General features: G+C 41.0%; 1 protein-coding gene across 1 annotated transcript in view; it reads right to left on the reverse strand.

Moving 5' to 3' along the window:
• Positions 1–20,337, reverse strand: part of Palld (palladin, cytoskeletal associated protein) — a 298,300-nt gene that overhangs the window by 250,493 nt on the left and 27,470 nt on the right. The window contains 1 exon segment of the mRNA XM_029559540.1: positions 1–179. The gene's annotated coding sequence lies outside the window, so the exon portion shown is untranslated.

Raw genomic sequence — 20,337 nt, forward strand, 5'->3', positions numbered from 1 at the left:
CTTCAATGAACACCTCTGCGGATGTGGAATCCGTGCCGCTGGGGTTTGTAGCCAGACAGGTGTAGCGTCCGGTGTCGTCCTCGAAGGCTTCAGCGATGACCAGGGTGTGGAGATCCCCACCCTCGCAGTGGATCTGAATGTCAGGACTGTTGTACAGCTCCTTCCCCTCACAGAACCATCTGCAGGCCAAACAGACAGGAAAGTCAGAAACCAGTGACGAGCGCAGCGGCGCTGACTCTGGATGCTATGCAAGATGTTTGCTTGAGAAAAGATCTGCGTCAGTTTGTTCATGGAAACTGCATTTAGACCGTGAAATTAATGACTAGACACCCTCACCCTGCATAGATAGTGTTTGAAAAAACAACTTGTACATTTTTACTAACCTTAAAATGAGACCTTGTCTAACTTGGGAAAACCATTATTTTACAAATTAGATTACAAAATTAAGAGACTGAACCTCAGTGTCTTATAAAATGTTTTATAATAAATGTCTCAGAGTTATTATAATTTTATCTATTGTTTTAATCTACAGAAAACTATGAGCTCAAACTATCTACAATGCTCAGGAAACATCATTAAAAAAAGACTGGTAGGCAGTGATATTTCTATTGACTCCCAAGATTTCTGATCAGCCGAGCAGTAAAAAATTTAATGCCTTCCACATATCTTATATTTATAAAAAACTCTAGCAGACTCTCCAAGATGGAGGCAGATGCGATAACTAAGCTGTAATTCATTCTTGCTGGTCAGCACTTTCCCAAACAGCCAGAACCATGGGATCAGAGGTTGAAGACGCTTAATTCAGGCTGCTTCTCACACTCTTCCCATGGTTTCTCAGACTCCCAACAACATCTGATTGCCTTTACATTAAAGTAAAAGAAAAACCTTCTCCTCAAATCTGCTAGTGTGATATATATTTTGTTTGTTTGTTTTGGTCTTTGAGACAGGGTCTCCTTGTAGCACTAGTTGGCCTGGAACTTAATATGTAGACCAGGCTAGCCTTGATCTCACAGAGATACACCTGCCTCTGCTTCCCAAGTGGTAGGACTAAAGTATGTGCCACCATGCCAGGCTTGTGTGATATATTTTAACATATAGGAATAGGCTGCTTAAAACAAATAAGACTCAAGTTTCTGGTAAGATATTGTCCTTTTAGCTCTTGACAACACCAAGAGGTTTGCTCTGAGTCTGATCTTCTGTAAAATTCTTTGGGCTTGGCATCCTTTTGTGAAAATATGACGCCATGGAAGACTAAATTTTTTTATTTGGAGTAGCAGAATGTAGGTCTAGGTTAATTTGAAAACAAAGTTAGTGAAGCAAAGGAGTTTACTAATTCTCTGAGCATTAACCCCAGAGGCCATATTAAAAATTACATATGGGATACATACAAGAGAACAGACATGAATTTGGGAATTAAAGAGTATAACATAACAAGCCAACACCACCGCACCATTCCACGGTAATGCAGCTCATATTATTGGGCGGGCATAGAGATGGGCAGCGTTTCTTGATTCTGGGGAACACTGTGATTTTCTTTGTTTTCATAGAATTTTTGAGAACCACTGAGCCGAAAGGCATCGTCCCAACTCCTTTCTTCTCTTTCTACAAGCAGTCCAGTTTGCCAACCTTTAGGACTAACTGTGGCTTTAGCCTTAATTGATCTTTCCATCTCTAATAGACAATAAATTTTCTCTGTCTGTCATCAGATTAATATTCATGAACATCTTACACACATGTGTCACTCCTGAAAGTAGTTCAGGTCTGACTTTGGCACTTTTAAAGTAACTTTGCCTTAACTTTATTTTCTATCTTTTTGTGTGTGTGTGTGTGTGTCTTTTTGAGACAGGGTCTCCCTGTAGCCCCAGCTGTCCTGGAACTCACTATGTAGACCAGGCTGGCCTCGAACTCACAGAGATCCATCTGCCTCTGCTTCCGAAATGCTGAGATTAAAGGCGTGTGCCACCACGCCTGGCTATTTTCTATCTTTTAAAACACACCATAATCCTCAGTTTCTGTCAAATATCTCCAGGTACTTACTGTTTCTTACATAGCTCTCTGGGTTACTTGTCTACTTTTCTTTACCCACACTTTGCCCTCCTTCAGTACTTTCCTGACCTTCTGCATTAACCGTGGTAGGAACAACTCCCCCTTAAATGCCAACCCTAAGGCTTCCTCATCAGACTAACTTCAACTCTGTCTGTCATCAGATTAATATTCATGAACATCTTACACACATGTGTCACTCCTGAAAGTAGTTCAGGTCTGACTTTGGCACTTTTAAAGTAACTTTGCCTTAACTTTATTTTCTATCTTTTTGTGTGTGTGTGTGTGTGTCTTTTTGAGACAGGGTCTCCCTGTAGCCCCAGCTGTCCTGGAACTCACTATGTAGACCAGGCTGGCCTCGAACTCACAGAGATCCATCTGCCTCTGCTTCCGAAATGCTGAGATTAAAGGCGTGTGCCACCACGCCTGGCTATTTTCTATCTTTTAAAACACACCATAATCCTCAGTTTCTGTCAAATATCTCCAGGTACTTACTGTTTCTTACATAGCTCTCTGGGTTACTTGTCTACTTTTCTTTACCCACACTTTGCCCTCCTTCAGTACTTTCCTGACCTTCTGCATTAACCGTGGTAGGAACAACTCCCCCTTAAATGCCAACCCTAAGGCTTCCTCATCAGACTAACTTCAACGGAACACACACAATTGCTGAGCCTTGTCTATGAGGAAGATATGGAATAATGCTTGGCAAACTGAAAATAACTGAGGTGTTCATATATCTGTTGTATGTTTTTGGTGTCCAAAAAAAAAAAAATATAAACCTACTATTAAGGGAAATAAAACGTGAAAAGATCTAGAGATGTACAGCTGGAGGGATGGCTAAGTGGTTAAGAGTACTGGCTGTTCTTGCAGAGGATCAGGGTTCAGTTCCCAGCACCCGCAGGACAGCTAACAACTGTCCTAACTCCAGTTCCAGGGGAATTTGACACCTTCTTCTGACCTCTGCAGGCTTTGCACGACATGGGTGCACTTATACACACGCAGGTAATACACTCATACACATAAAGTAAAAATAAAAAATAAAATTAAAAAATTTAAAATAACTTTTTCTTTTAAAGAGAGAAAAGACACAAGGAGGCTCAAGAGAAAGATGAAGTTCCTGGGGGTGGGCACACCTCACAGGGAAACCCTTGGGAACTACTCAGTGTGTACAGCATCCTGTCCCCTACTTGGTTGTTATATTTTGAAAGGGTTGAAGGAAAAAAAAAAATCAAAAGAAGAATAATTTTTTACGACACTGATAATTATATAAACCTCAAACTTTGGAGTTAGTAAAGTATTTTAAGTATACCTATGCTCATTCATTCACAAACTGCCTTTTGTATTATGATGGCAGAGTAGAGGATTTGTAACACTATCTGGCCCTTGGAGCCACTAACTCTTACTAACCTTTGGGTCAGCAGCCTCAGCATCACTTGGGAGCTTGTTAAACACACAGAATCTTGACCCTCATCCTAAGCTGACTCCATCTCTAAGGATCCCCCAAGAAATTCATGTAAACAAACGTTTAAGTCCAGACCTAACATTCTCTGGCCCATTGTGACTGCATCACTGAGTCCTGATTCTCCTTCTATAACAACTGCACTTTGTGCGCCTTGTGTCTTTGCTCTCTTACACATAGGCACATTCAAATTTCTTTTGTTTTTTCCCATCTGTACTTAAACATTTTTAGTATCACTCATTTGATGATTGATTATTTATGACTTTGTGCTAGCTTCTGCATTATTCCCATCATTATTAAATGCCTGGTGTTTTATATCTTGTTTCTCCATCAAGAAAACTGACTACTTTTTTTAACAGCACTTAAATTGTCTAAAATAATGAGCTTTACTGGGCATGCCTTTATTCCAGCACTCCTCATGGAGGGCAGAGCAGAGGCAGGTGAATCTCTGTGAGACTGAGACCAGCCTGGTATACATGGTTAGTTCTAGGCCAGCTTTGGCTACGGGGACATTTTGTCTCAAAAAGCAGTCTCCCCCCAAAAAGCTTTATTGTGACAGTTTCATACATACACATAACATTTTTGACCCTCTTCACTGCCCCTGCCCCCCGCCATCTTGTTTCATTGAAACAAAGTTTTACTCTGCAGCCCAGGTTGGCCTGAAAATCACTATGTAGCTCAGGGTGACTTTAGAATTCACAAGCAATCCTCCTGAGTGAGTGCTAGGATTATACTTGAGTCATTATGTTTTAATTCACCTCTTTACCTTACCATCCCTAATCCTTATCTCTTCTTCTCTCTAAATATTAATTACTTCTTGATTGCAAAAAATTGCATTCAGAACAATCTCTTATCGATCCACAACATGTGGCACAGAGCTGGTGTTCATCTGTACAGATGACTGTAGGCTATATTTCCCAGGAAACAGAGTGGACAAAAAAAGTAAGACAACAAATGCTTTTTCTGCAACAATGGATTTAATACCTTGTCTTTATCAAGACTATTGCACTTATTTTTCCACATTATATGCATGTAATTATATATGTATATATAATTTGAGGTTTTTTTTTGTTTGTTTGTTTTTTTTTGAGATACCATCTCCTGTAGTTCAGGCTGGCTTCAACTTACTATGCAGCAGAGGCTGGCCTTGAACTCCTGATCCTCCTGCCTCTTCCTTCCAAGTGCTGCTGTTAGAGGCATGAGCCACCTAGGGGACTCAGTTTTCCATATTGAGATTACTTTTTCTTGTGCTTTTCTTTCCTTATTTGGTTTTTTTTTTTTTTGGCTTTTGGAGACGCTTGGAACTCACTACGTAGACCAGGCTGGCCTTGAACTCACAGAGATCTGTCCACCTCTGCCTCCCAAGTGCTGGGATTAAATGTGTGTGCCACTACACTTGGCTTTCCGGTGCTTTTCTATCCTACCTGAATTTAAGTTGTTCTTGGGTTAGACATAATCTTTTAACTTACTCACTAGATTTCAGTAGAATGTTTGGTGTACAGAATGTATTAACCATGCCTTCTATTTTCTGTGTTGCTACTGATTTGACATCTGAGCTCTTGTGGCCCTGTAGAGACTGCCCTTCCCAGAGCCAGTCAGTATCTAGAGATCTTAACCCTCTGCAAACACTCCTTTCACATACAAACTAGCCAACCAAGAGCCCCAGGCACTGCTACCTTCTTCAGAGGGCTTTTACTCTGGCCCCCCATCTACTTGTCCATCCTCACCATCCCTTGTCCAGGTAACAGAGAATTAGACACAACCTTTGTACCTGGGAGCCCAGTGAAGTCATTCAAACAAATTGGCTCATCCTGCCCACTGTACTTATCCCTTTCTGTGGAATCTATGATAACGGTGTCCACTCACAGATTCCTTGGTCCCATTTGCCTTGGGACTGATCTGGTTTTTCTTGGTGTTGCTGCGTGTGTTCCCTCTTCTTGGGAACTAGTATAAATTATCTCCTCCCTCTCCCCTGGCTTCATTCTTTCTCACAGGGTCTTACCATGCTACCCTGGCTGGCCTTGATCTGGTAGATCCTCCTACCTCAGCCTGCCCAGTAATAAACTACGTTTTTAATTGCCATCATTTCCTGGCCTGTTGGGCTCACAATATATCTGACTAATAATTCAAGCAACATTTTCAGAACATGGAATGTTGCTGCTGAATCAATGAAAGAATAAGTGTATAAATGAAGAAGGGACTGAACAAAGAATTTAAATCATATCAATGTTACAGACTTTGCTCAAGATGTTTATGTCAAGACGTTTATCCACTCTGACCAAATCAAATTGAACTGTACTAATGTATAAGCTTAAAATTAAACTTACATCAGGTTAGTACAAATACCAGGAGAGGAAATCAGTCTTGTTCGGTCTTCATATGGCAGATCAAATATAAATCACCTCTTCTCTAAGCTAAGAGAATCTTTAAGTTTTGACATTTTGACAACCCACATTGGATGAGATGTGTGTGCTGCAGTTGTGTTTGTTTAGTTAAGTTTGTGCAAGGACATAATTCTAACAGCTTCCTGGCAAAGGACTCAGCACATTTAATATTGTTTAGAAAGGAGGTAAAAGTCAGGTCTGTTGATAAAATGCTGACCTCCTAAATTTTTTCCCACATTAAACTCTTGTTGCTAGAGGAGTTCATGAAAACCAGTACTAGCTTGGTGAACTGGATCATAAAACATAGCAAAAGCAGGCACATTACCTGCCCTGCTCCCTTCCCCTGTGGCAGACATCAGTAATTGATCAGATTGTTGCCATGGAAATAGAAAGTGTTAGAAGTTTCAGCATAGCTGTTTGAGCAGACTACTGAGCAGTTGAAGTCAAAGCTTGAAATGACATGCTTGCCATCTAGAGCTTGGTCTCTTTCTAGAAAACAGCCTCCCTTGCCTGTAGGTGGTGAGAGCCCTTTCTGATTGAGATTAAGGACAGAGTAGCGATTGGTTGAATAGTGAATGTGTGTGGAAACATGTAGGGTGCCTAATAGAGAGTTGACTGGTCATCCCAAGGCATTTTTGTTCTTCCCCACTGAATACATGAAAGACATGCACAGAGTTAAGTAGTATACTAGACAGTACATTGGAAAATACCTGCAACTTAACATTTTCAACTTCAGTCATACTTGGAAGTTTATTTTTCTGTTTCGCTTAATAAAAAAAGTTTCTCTTTTTATTTGTGGTGTATGCAGTGTACATGTCCATGTATGTGAGAGAGGCATGCTTATGTTAGGCCAGAGATTGATGGTGGGTGTCTTGCTTTACTGCTCTCCATTTGAGTTTTTAATACAGAGTCTCTCACTGAACCTGTAGCTCAGGATGGTTAGACTGACTGACTAATGAGCTCTGGGGATCAGCCTGTCTCCACATCTCAGCTCTGGGGTTACAGATGCATGTTGCTCTGTCTAGCTTTTTACATGAGTGTTGGGGATCTGAACTCAGGTCCTGTGTGCCAGACACTTTTACCCACTAAGACATCTCCCTAGCCCTCTGTTTTGTTTTTTGAGACAGAGCTCTACTCTACAGCCCAGATTGGCCTTGAACTTGTGATCCTGCCTTAGCCTCCTAGTTGCTTAGATTTACAAGTGTACTACATCGTACTTGACCACACTTTGAAATTTTTTTTGCCACAAAATCATTAAAATGTGTAAGTACTGTCTTGTAGTTGCAATGAAGATATGATAAAATAGTTTTAAAAAATGACAGCTGGAGAGATGGCTCACTGGTTAAGTGCACTGACCACTCTTGCAGAGGACTCAGGTCCAGTTCCCAGCACCCCCATGGCAGCTAGCGACTATTCGTAACTCCAGTTCCAGGGGATCTTAAATCCTCTTCTGACCTCCCTGGGCATTGCACAACATAGGTGCACGTACATCCATGCAGGCAATACCCTCATACACATAAAATAAAAACAATAAAGTATTAAAAAAAAACAACAGTGCTTAAAGATTAATATAAACTTAAATTATGGGGGAAAGTTAGTATATATTGAGTGGGTATTGCATCTTATGTGCTTTGCACAGAATAATGCTATCATTGCACATAAGAACTCATTGCTCTTAAGAATTTAAAAAAACATATTAGTTTTATTTTATGTGTATGAGTGTATTGCCTGCATGTATGTGATTGCACCTGTGTCGTGCAATGCTGTGGAGGTCAGAAGAGGGTGTTGGATTCCCCTGGAACTGGAGTTAAAGAGGGTTCATGGCCACCAGGTAGGTGCTGGGAATCGAACCTGGGTCCTCTGTAAGAGCAGTCAGCAGGCTTAACTGCTGAGCCATCAGTTCAGGCCCAAGAATTTGTTTTATTCTCACAACAAACTTGTGAAGTCATTGCCATTGTAGCTTTGGATGCAAGCAACTCTCATTTATGTATAGTAATGAGAACGAAGATCACAGACAATTAAATCCAGATAATCTCCAAAATTCCACTTTCCTCATCGCTTTTACCTCCATCTTTCATCAAGTTTTCTACTGTGGATATAAACGTGTTTTAACAAAGTTTACTGATTCCTCTTTTCTAATTTCTGGCACAGCTGCTAAGAGCTATGTAATTGCTGTGCAATGGGGAGCCCAGGGAAACTGGAGAAGCCAGCCCTGAAAAATCAGTGTGGGGGGTAAACCCCCCTACAAAAGAATGAAGGGGTGAGAACGAAGGAATAAACCAGTTGGGACTGGTTTTCAGATTTCAAGGCCATAAACAGTGTGAAAATAACTTTGCACTAGTTGGAAATAAACTAGAATTAGGTTATATGGCCTTCTTCATCCACTCATCAATTATTTATTCATTCATCAAGGGATTTATTGTACTTCAAGCCCCATTCAGGAATGCCCAGGAACACAGATTTCCGCTAATCTGAGTTTCTTGTTTCATAATGCTAGGAGTAGTTGCTACTGGAGGAAAAGACTCAGTTCTATTTGTAAGGAACTGTTGAATACACTGCATGTAAAGAGCTTGGGTTTCTCTCTAGGTCACAAGGCAGCATGGATGACTTCAAACATCTTCCAGAATTGGGTATAGCTTCATATTTACAGATTTAAGTTTACTTTACATAGAAAATTTTGCTTAAAGCCAATTTACTGAAGACAGGGGAATATGGATGGATTTCATAAATTTTGAATTTTCTTTTTGATTATAAAAGATAATAGAAGACAAAAGAAAGCAGAATTGGAGTTTTTAAAGCTCTATAGGAAGGCATATTTACTTACTTCTGTGCTGGATTTTGAGTCAAGGCTTTATGGATGTATTTCTTTTTGTTGACCACCCCCCACCCCACCCCGAGGAATTCCCTAACATTCCAACCTAAAAAAGAGATTATGCCAAACAGCCAAGGCTCATATGGTGGCAGCAGGAAGTGGTTGGATTGAAATTCAAGGAGGTGTTTTACATAGAACAGGTTGGTTCGACATTTCATTGTTCACTTTCTGCATTTCAAAGTGAGGCTGAGGGGAACCACTGATTTGGTGACTCCAAGGGTTAGAGAAGAGAGGCTGCATCTGTCTGCAACCCCGGGCTTACTTGGTAAGAGATTAAAAGGGGTCAGGAGGATGAGCAAGTGGCTGTCTCTGAAAACTACCCATCCTTTCCATTCTTGGGTGGCGGAAGAATATTAGAAATTTTATCTCCTTGCATGGTCTGGTAGTGGGGCTCAGAACTCTATTGGAGCTGGGATGTCCACCTGGGAATGCTCAGAACACTCTGATTTTCAAGATAGAGCTATGAATGTGGACTTTTATGAGAATAAATCCAACTGATGAATGGGAGGAACCAACAAACACACTGACAAATATAATACATACTTTCCAGTTATAACCTACCAATAGTTTATGCTTTAAAATCACACACAGCATCTCTTGGCTTACAACTTGACTGGTAATATCAGATACTACCACTTAGCAAGAAATATAGGTTTTATGAGGGACAGTTTTTTTTTTTTAACCATTTTTATTTTATAGAACCACAACTATGCATCATGGAAATTTTCTGAGGGACGTATTTTAAACATGTGGCTTTTAAAATGAAACAAATCTGACTTATAAAACTCAAAAAGCTTTACCAGAGAATCTTGGCTAATGCTCTCTAATGCTGCTAAGCAAAATGGTAAATTGAAGGCAGTTAATAGAACCAAGGAAGTGAGTATTAAATAAAAACCCTTTTTTTAAGCCGTTGAGTTTTTATTTTTTCATCTAAGTCACTTTATTTGTGCTTGTGGGAAATGTAGAGTTATGTTGAAAAGATGTCTCGATTTTAAAAAATTTAATTTTTTTCTTCATGACTTCATTGGTTTGTAGTTCCTGGAAAGATTTATCTTTAAAAGTGGGTCCATGATAACAATAGGAGGTCAACTGAGCTCCTAAGCTGTCCCTTCTCCCCAAATGCACATAATCACTTGTCTTCATGCAAGTCTATGCCTGAAGAAAACTAAAGCAAACAGATTTTTTAATACCATTGTAATGAAAATGAAATCAAGGGTAGGAACAAAGCTTCGGAAAGAGCTGGTGAGGTTCAGCACTGGTTATAATTTCCAGGTGGTTCTTTCTCCTGATGGAATGTAGGGCTCTACCATGAACTGGAGACCCACAAAACCATACTGACAAGTTAGGCCCAAAGCAGCTTTGTTTATGCCTACATTAACGTTAGGCAATCTGTAAGCTCTGCATTTCCTACATTCTCAGTTAAACACCAGTTAATTTTTATGAAGTATTTTTTGTCTTGTCACCAAAGATTTCTTAATTTTTTACATGTGTTCATAGTAACCACAAGACCTACCATGTTTATTCTGTCATGTGGATTTATGGGCAGACAGAACTGAAATTAGTTCTTGTCTAAATTTACTATGGCTATAATTTCATGATTGCTTAGCTCCAAGGCCAATAGCTAAATCTGTGTGGACAACAGATGTACTTTAACCTGATGGTCCAAAAGAGACCAATAAATAGACTGACTTTTTGAAATTCAAAGCCCAGGAAATGATAAAATAGATGCTGAATCCAAACCAAACTCGTGTCTAGAAAATTTTTCCTCAGTAATCACATTATCTCCTTGGCCGGGGGTGGGGGTGGGGGAATAAAAAGAAAATCAGAAACAAACAAACAAACAAAAAACAGTGGAGGGCTGGACCAGCCTGGATAAGATTAAACTTTCAAAGTGATTTTATCTTGTTTTGGCCGTGAGTGATGGTTTTGTGATTGGACACTATGAGCATTCATATATTTAACTGCTTGCCTTAAAAGCAACTATAAAAACACTCAAGTAAAATCTATACCAGTGGCGCTGTAAAAAGACCAAGACCTGGGAGCTAGGAGTCTTGGGTTCTAATTTTGCCTAGTCTCCATAAGAAGCAGTCAAAGTGACTGTGATCTGGGCATTCTCCCATTCGGGATTTGAGTTTAGAGACTTAACTGGTCACATTGGAATAGCATTAGCGTAGAGTAGAGCCAGAGAGGATGGATTTGGAATGTATTTGACTAGCGTTTCCTTCAGTGGGTTCCAAACTAGTTCTGCAGCAAGTTGACATAACACTGGAGAGTTCTGTGGCCAGACATTTACGAAACACTGGGTTAAGCAAAGTTAAGCATCTGTCTTCACTATAGAATGTTTTAGAGCTTTGATCGTGCCAGTACACATGGACTCTCCATGAGAGAAATATGGTAGACGTGGTTTTCAGTTGCTTTTGCCCATGGAACATGTGTTTTGAAGGTCACGTTCTGGGCAGTATGGGACACGCTCTGGAGGTCCTTAAGCTAAATTATCACAAAGATGCCATCTAATGGCACAAATGTTATTAAAGTACAAGTGGCTGGGCCAGGAGGGAGGATTGCCAACTCTTATGTCACTCAATCACAAATTTTTGAGTTACACCTGTTAGTTAAAAAAATAGCTCCATCCTTACCAATTCTCTACACAAGCACACAAATGAGTCAGCGTGACCTGACAAGTTCTACTTCAAAGTTACCTATACTGTGAAAATTTGTACTGAGTGCTTCCAAGCCTTCACTGGGGGGAAAGAATGGATTACAGAGCCTGGGAATGAGACATCGCCTGCATTAAAACAGCCAGAGGTGCACAGTCAGCGACGTTGCTGCTCTAGCTATGGCAGGTGCTTATTAGCTATTGTAACTTGGATGACATTCCAAAGGGGATAACATGGGAGGTGTTTTATTACACAGTGCTGTCAATCATCTATGCTCTTGGAACTTGTCCATTGAAATACAACGATTACCTCAGAATTATGAAACCTCAAAAGGCCTAAAGCCAAACCTGGGAAAGCAACAGCGGTTATTCTTGGTGTCTTCAACTCTGAAATTAGAGAAACCCACATAAAGCATTCATGTTTGGACTCCCCCAAAGCCCTGCGGTGCTTCTTTGCCTGAAGTGACAAGCTTGGCTCCAACTCCCTCAGTGACAGAGCATCTTACTCCAGAGTTAAGATTTCATCTAAAATTCTTGTAGTTTGGTTTCTTGCCTTAAGGATGCTGCCAGCTACTCATGACTACAGCAAAGAAGAAAGATACAGAATGGCAGTGGAGTCCACACCTGCTTTCTGAAAAGGCTGGCACTGCTATTCAGGGGGCTTTGATCTCTGTCTTCTACTCTTATCTGAGTGAGCCTTTGGTTGGTGGAAGCTCTATCAGCTGATGACAAGGGCAAGGTCAGTGGCTTCAGCTGTTCAGACTGGTGCTGTCCTGACAGAGGCTGATGGGAGCTCAGGGCTTCCTCTCACAGCATCCTGGCTCTACTCTAGACTAATGCCATTCCAATGTGACCAGTTAGGTCGCTCAAGAACCATAAAACAAGCATCTAACCTGAGTTATGAGTGAGAACAGTTAAACTGGCTCTGCCAGTCTGTAATTCTAGGTGTACAAATTTGTTTTCTGTTTGTCCCAGCTAACTTGTTTCAAAGCTACCTTCTGTCCTGAATGCTTTCCTCTTGTTTTCATTCTGTGTTTTTTTTCTAGAAGTCCACATGTAGAGAAGTCAGTTTTCCAAGTAGAGCTATAATAAATGAAGTAAGCACTGAGGACAGCATGCTTTCAATTCAAGACAAAAAATTAGGGGTGGAAGGAATTATATTGCTGGCAGAGAGCACTCATGGGCCCTGTAGCAACTCTTCTGCCTGGAATATAGTGAGTGTGTTCATAAAATACGTGGAACAGCATTCTTTTACACACACACACACACACACACACACACACGCCCCACATACTATGTACACAGCTACCTAGATTAAACATCTGACACAGTCCTTAAGCAAGCTCCTGACAGATTCTCAAACATCTTGCAAAGACTGCTTTGCCAAGCGACCCCCCTCCCCATGCACATTCTGGTCCCACAAGTCATTGTGTAAATCACACCCTGCTCTTCCTCCCACCATTTGGATCAAATACATACTTTCAAATTCGTAGATTAATGAGGCATTTTCCAAGAAAGCTGCCTCCGGTGTGTCTCCTCAGATCTTGTGTGTGTAGCTACTGCCCCAGCAGGGAGGGGCCTCAGGTGTGTGTGAGTAAGAACAGGAAGTCAGGTATCGACCATTTGAATAACGAATAAAGTGGCATGATCCATTTCAGTTGGTTGTTCAAGGCAAATGACCCCAGGCTGACATTTCAATCTAATAGCTCAAATATTCTTTAAGTATGGGTATTAAAATTATGATCAGATACAGACTTAAGTCTTTTTCTTTAGAAAAAAACAAAAGCTGTGACCTTTGTTATGTTATGTTGAAAGTGTTCTACTTTCTTTTCTGATTATGATTGGAACTCCTTCCCTTTCCTGGCTATATACCATCATGGAGTGCTTCCACTCTACATATATTGAAGGTACTGTGGTATTACGGCACATGACTTGTAAAATTTACTAATTTTAAAAGATACACGTAACCCCTGCCCCCAGTCAGAGAATAACAGCCTCTATACCTAAGACTACAGTGTGATACCACACTTGAAGGAGGGAAAAAGTCTTTACTACTTGCTATTCACTCATTATAAGAAATTGTAATCCTCCTTTGCTTGGATAGCAAATAAAATAAATGTATTTTGGTATTTTAAAATGTCCCCGATGATAACAGCTACATATGCTTGCTGTGTAAAAATGAACAGAATAAGTGGTCAAAGTTAGTCCCGTGGATGAGGATTTTAATTTATGTGTAAATTGGACCATCTGTGCTCTCTGCCTCAGCCATATCTCCCCTTGGAGTTTCGACATAGATTATGAGAAAGCCTTTCCTTATGTGATTTACATGTTAGGGAAATTAAAAAGCAAACACCTTACTTGGTAAGGTGTGAAAGGGGCCATGCTCTGAGTAAGGGCTGCTTCTCAGACATGGCTTTTCTGAATTTCTTTGGCCGAAAATGACCATTGTATTAGTTCCTAGTTAGCTTCTCCATTGCTTTGATAAAACACTGACCAAAACCAACTTAGGGAGGAAAGCATTTATTTCAGCTTATACCTTATATTCTATCCTGGAGGGAAGTCAAGCAGGAACTCAAGGCAGGAACCTGGAGGCAGGAACGGAAGCACAGACCACAGAGCACGGCTTGTTGCCTTCATCCTTTGGGCTGTGCTCAGTCTGCTTTCTTTTTCTTTAATACTTCATTCTTTATTTTTATTTTCTGTATGTGAGTGTTTTGCCTGCATGTGTGTAAGGACACCCAGGCCTTCCAATACCTGAGGAGTTCAGAGGAGAGTGACGGATCCCCTTGAATGGAGTTACAGATGGTCTTTAGCCACCATGTGGGTGCTGGGAACCAAACTTGGGTTCCCTGCAAGGGCAGCCAGTGTTCTTTGTCCGTTGAGTCATCTCTCCAGCCCCTCAGGCTATTTTCTAATACAACCCATGACTACCTGTCAGGGTGACACCACCCACAGTGCCCTCCCATGTTACTCAATAATCAAGAAAGTGCCCACAGACCAATCCCACAGAGAAAATTCCCCACTTGAAGTTCTCCCTTCCCAGGTGTGTCAAGTAGACAACTGAAGTTATCCAACACAGTATCTTTACAGTTTTTAGTGTTCCATTGGGCTACTGTTTGTACAGATTGTTTGGAGGTGGTCCTAAGACTGCTTGTTGGGTCATGGACTGAAGAGACGGCTCAGCAGGTAAAAGCTTGACAACCCGAATTTGAGTCCTGGAACCCATATAAAAGGCTGAATGTAGTGGCTGAGTATAGTAAACCCAGCACTCCTCAAGTAAAACAGGAGGTGGGAACAGGGGACTCGGCCTGAAGAATTGTACTTACTCAGTGCAGTGGCAGAAATAACAAGAGAGACTCTGCCTCAATAACAAGGTAAAAGGAGAGAAGTGAGTTTTGAAAAGTTGTCCTCTGACCACTGTGCTACGGTTCGGGAGGGCACCATGCATGCCTGTGCATACACACATTAAACAAACAAACAAACAAACAAATAATTACTTGTTAGGTCAATTTTGAAAGCCCTTGAAAATTTCCCTGAATTTTATTTGACATGTCTGAAGATGGAGTAAATTGGAATGAGTTTGTGAGTTCCCTGTCATCAGACATACTGAAGATGGGAAGAAACTGGCAGGTTTGCTGTAGAAAGAATTCAAGAACTAGATGGATGATTGATTGAAAGCAGGGTGGTATCTTTTCTTTTAGAAACAGCTGATGTCTGAGGCATGAAATTGGGATGAAACATGCTGGGGGCACTGGATAGTAAAGAATGCATACTCCTTGGGGCTGGAGAGATGGCTCAACAGTTAAGGGCAGTTGCTGCTACTGCAGAGGACCCAGGTTTTATTCCCAGCACCCTCATCAGGTGGCTTACAATCACTTGTAACTCCAGGTATGAGGGATTTGATACCAGACACCCTCTTCTGGCCTCCAAGGGCATCAGGCACTCACATGGTACATATACACGCATGCATGCATGTAAAAATAAATAAAAAGCTGGAAATGGTGGCATATACCTTTAATAGAAATATGTGAGAAGGAGGCAGAGGCAGGCAGATATCTTTGAGATTGAGGTCAACCTGATCTACATAGCGAGTTCCAGGTTAGCTGGGGCTGCAGGTAGACCCAGTCTCAAGAAAAAAAAAAAAAAAGAATCTTGAAAGAACACAATGGCACTTGATAGAGTAGCCTCATTCAATCAAGATAACTATGGAGATTCCCAGGGGATTTTAATGAGAATGGTTTATTAGAGATGCATTAGCTGTTAAATGGAGTTTATATCACACACACATACCACTGCATTCTTTTCCTGTGTATAAACAGATGGTATTACAAAATATATGTTAAAAAACTACTTTTTACTTTGTATAAAAACCGTATGTGATATCCCAGTATTTCCCCTAATAAAAAGGTTTCTACATTTAATCACATTCGCTAGTAACTTAGGCTCCATGAAAGTTTCCAGTTTTGTTCTTGAAGTTCATATTTAGCTTAATTTTATGGACACAGAACCTCTAACTTTTACAGATGTTTATAGTAGGAAATCACATGCTAAATTGAAATCCAATGAGGTGCAATTTAATTTTCCAATAGCACACCCAAGAGCTTTAAAAAGATTTTTTAAAATGTTGCTATTAAGCTAGAGAATAATTCTCAAGAAATTTATTTTACACATGTGTTTTGATAGGGTTTGATCCTACCCTTTAATTTGTTGATCTCTATTCCCCTCCCCCCATTCTTCTTGGGGAAGAGTCTTGTATACATCAACCAAAGATAAAGAAAAGTCTTGATTTCTTATTGGGACTGTCATACCCCTAAGCATGTCTGTGAGACCAAAAAGTACTTTTCTGTACACCAGGATCTTGCTATTGTGGTCACTGTGGGAATGAAGCTGTTTCCTAACATCACATCTGTCAAACTCTAGCCTTCAGAGAGGGATGGGGCTGTATCTACCTCTACCCCTCAGGCATCATCTATTCCAGCTACTAAGAAGTCAGAAACACTAATTAACTAACACAGTACTGTGTAATTGGTGTAAGCTTTTGTGTATCTGTGGGTGGGTGCGCATATATGCTCGTGTGTGTGTGTGTGTGTGTGCAAGTGTGTATACCTGTGTGTGTAAGTATGTACCTGCGCATGTGGAAACCAGAGGATAACCTTGGGTGTTGGTTCTCAGGAGCCTTCCATCTTTTTTTTTTATATATATTTATTTTATGTATTATTTTTATTTTATGTGTATGCATGTATTGCCTGCATGTAGTAAGTGCACCCGTGACGTGCAACGCCTGTGGAGGACAAAAGAGGCTGTCAGATCCCCTGGAACTGGAGTGAGTTATGGACAGTTAGATGCTATGTGGGTACTGGGATTTGAACCCAGGACTTTTGCAGGAACAGCCAGTGTTCTTAACCTCTGAGCCATCTTTCCAGCCTGATAGTTACTTTCTTAAAGACTTAAACTATATGAAGAAAGTAGTATGCCATCTGGAATATATGTGGGTGCTGGGATTTGAACCGGGGTCTTCTGCAAGAACAGCCAGTGTTCTTAACCGCTGAGCCATCTCTCCAGCCCACATCTTGTTTTTTGGAACAAGGTCTCCCCACAGCCTGGAACTCATGCTGGTAGGCCTCCGGGATGCACTGTTGCCACCTCCCAAGGGCTGGGATTACAAATCTGCATTACCACACACCAGGCATTTCGTTGGTATTAATTATATGTATATATATGTCTGTGCCTGTGCCACAGCATGCTTATGGAGGTCAGAGGACAACTCGCAGGAGTCGGTTCTCTCCTTGCATCATGTTGGTTCCAACTCAGCCTTGGTGGCAAGCACCTTTACCTACTGAGCCATCTTCCCAGCTCATTCCTGCCTTTTTAATGCGACTTCTGGGGATCAGACTCAGGTCCTTAAGTTTGTGATACAAGATTTACTGATTGAGCTATCTCCCCAGCCCTGGTGTAAGCTTTAAGAAGAGATATAACTAAGCATTTCTTTCAGCATTCAGTTTTGTGCAAAAGCAGTTCTTCTGAATAAGAAGCAAAATTCGTGCATTTTGTAGCCCAGAATAGCCTAAAAGATTGGCTGCAAACTCCTGGCAATTCTGCTTCTGTCTCCTGAGTGCTGAGATTACAACACGAGCCATCACACCAGGCTTGACCTTCTATTTCTCTAACTCACCCCATGTCATTAAGAGTGTGGCATTGCCTGCTCCCCCCCCCCACCTCTTCCTGTGAAACATCATAATGTTTTCTGAGTGAACAAGAGCCAAAGTCCTGAATACATCTAAATATCTGGTGGGATTAGAAAGTTTTCTGGCCAATGACTAAAGAGTTAGCATTGGACATGACAAAGAAAATGTTAAATCTGTTGCCAGGTCATTTACTGCATGTTAAAAGCTGAAAAAATGAGTTTGCCCAGCACTCTGGAGTCTAATCATGTGATTGTGTCTTGGTATACAGAGGAGATGAGGGAACAGTCTTCTAACGCTGCTCTTGAAGAGATTTATTGATCCCTGCACAATAATTTTTCAGCAATTCATATAACCAGTATTTATAGATTCATTCCTAACGTCAGGAAACATTGACTTCATCCTGAACACTTGGCTTTTTTGCATCAGTCCTCCAATTGCAATTAGCTAAGTTGAATCATGGTCTTCCAAAGGCATTCTCCACCCCCACGTGGGCAGGATCCGATTTTCCAAACTTTAGGTTATATCTATAGAGCCACTTGTAAGGATATTTGTATTTTTAGAGAATAGTATTATCAGAACATACAGACTTTACATAAAGAAAACATGAGACATAAAAGGGCTGGCAAAAGGGCTCAGCAGGTAAAGGGGCCTACCACCAAGCCTGAAGACCTGAGTTCTGTCCCTGAAACTCACATGGTGGAAGGAGAGAACCAAGTTGGCATATGTGCACCAACCCCACCCCCAACACATAAATAAATGTAATAAAGTTTTTTTTAAAGAAGGCACATGGAGAGATATTTGTGATATTCCATGTTTCTTTACATAAAGGAGGTAATAAAAGATATGTTGTTGGACTTTGTAATATTGTAACACAATACAGCATGTGTTCTTAGTGTAGGTGGTGGCAGGAGATGGGCACAGGAGTTTTTCATTTGGGAACTACATAACCCTACACAAGGAAAATAAACAGATTTAAAACACATGCTGACATTCATATGCTGAAAATTGCTGTTCAGTAATATGGGATTTTGAGTTGGTTCAAGCTCTTAAGAAGAAAGGCACGTGCATTTGACCTAGAAATTTCATTTCTAGGAAGGCTTTGATACACTCACAAGACACAAAGACAAACAAAATAATTTCACACACACACACACACACACACACACACACACACACAGAGCAAAATACCCAGCTTGTCTTAGATGTCCATCAGAGAGACTGGCAATTTGATGATGGTATTCCACACAATAAAACAATATACAGCCTTTAAAAATATCACAGACATCAAAATATATTATGTAAAACCACAACAATACAGAAAGAAGCAGATTTCTCAAGGATTACAAGAAACTTGTAACATAAGGAACTCATCACTTATCTTGAGAGGAGAAAGAGCTCAGAGAAGAGGGAGAAATTTCCCTTTTATTTTGGATCTTTCTGAATGTTTTATTTTTAAACAAAGGAAATATGTTTAAAATGAAAATGAAACAACAACAAAAATGCACACAAATATTCAACTTTTGTAGAATTTTAAAAATTGAAAAGAAAAAAGCCAGGCATGGTGGCACTTGCCTGTAATCCCAGCATTCAGGAGGCTGAGGCAGGAGGATTAACCCCAGTTTAAGGACAGTCAGAGCTATATAGCAAGGGGCTGTCTCAAAAACAAATGCTCGAAATAAACATTTCTTCATGTAAATTTTTTTTTTTTACATTCATTTACGTGTGTGTTGTCTCCATGTACATGCCTTGGTTGGTATGTGTGTGGAGGTCAGAGGACAGCTTATGGGAATCAGCTTTCTCCCTCTACCATGTAGACTTCAGGGACTGAACTCCAGTGATCCGACTTAGCAGAGAGCATCTTAACACACTGAGACAACCTGCTGCCAAGAAACATTTTTAGACCAATTATGTTTATGGTCTCTTAAAAAAAAATTTTGTGTGCCTCTGCTTCCCTTGGTCTTCACGATCCGCAGGCCTCTCTCTGGTGCCCTCCTCGCCTTGACTCCCCCAGTCTCATTCACCCTCCCATCTCCCCTGCCAGTCTCTCTTCCTAGCCTGGGTCCTGTGCCATTCCTTGTCTTCGTGCCCCAGACACCTGAGAATCACCACTGCTTCCTGATCCTTTGCACTCAGACCAACCCAGTTCCTTCTGGGGTCCCCACAAGCACTCTGGGGTTGCCCTGCCTTACCTCCTTCTACTTCCCTGGGCTACAACACCCACCAGCCTCTTTCCGGATCGCCAGGGCTGACCTTTCCTTTTCCTGATCCTTTGACCCAGACCAACCCAGTTCCTCAGTGTGGTCCTGAGGAGCCCTTGGGGCCTCTTCCTGCCTGCATCTGCCTTTGCATCTCTGGGTGGCATGGCCACCAGCTGCCCTAGACTAGCATCTTTCCTGGGCCTGGTTCCCAGGCCAGTCCAAACCCCAAATTCCCGAGGCCAAAATCTTTCCTGGAGGGATCCAGACCTTAGGAGAAAGCCTGAGAGCAAGTGATCCTCATCTGACTTGGGCCTCTGTGGGAACTCCTGAAGACAAAAGCAATCTTGCCACTCCAATATAAAATCAAAAGAGAGAACCAGAAGCTTAGATGAACCAGCTTTTCATGACGAAAAAGTAAAACTACAAAGACACATAAAGTTCACAAAAAGAAGCAGACCTAAACTTGAAGGCTTGAGTCTCACACAAGAATCAGAAAGTACAAAAGAAATTCGCATGTCAAAAATCACAGAGAAAAAACAA

The sequence above is a fragment of the Nannospalax galili genome, unplaced genomic scaffold (genome assembly GCF_000622305.1).
Source record: "Nannospalax galili isolate Female #2095 unplaced genomic scaffold, S.galili_v1.0 scaffold109, whole genome shotgun sequence".
NCBI lineage: Eukaryota > Metazoa > Chordata > Mammalia > Rodentia > Spalacidae > Nannospalax > Nannospalax galili.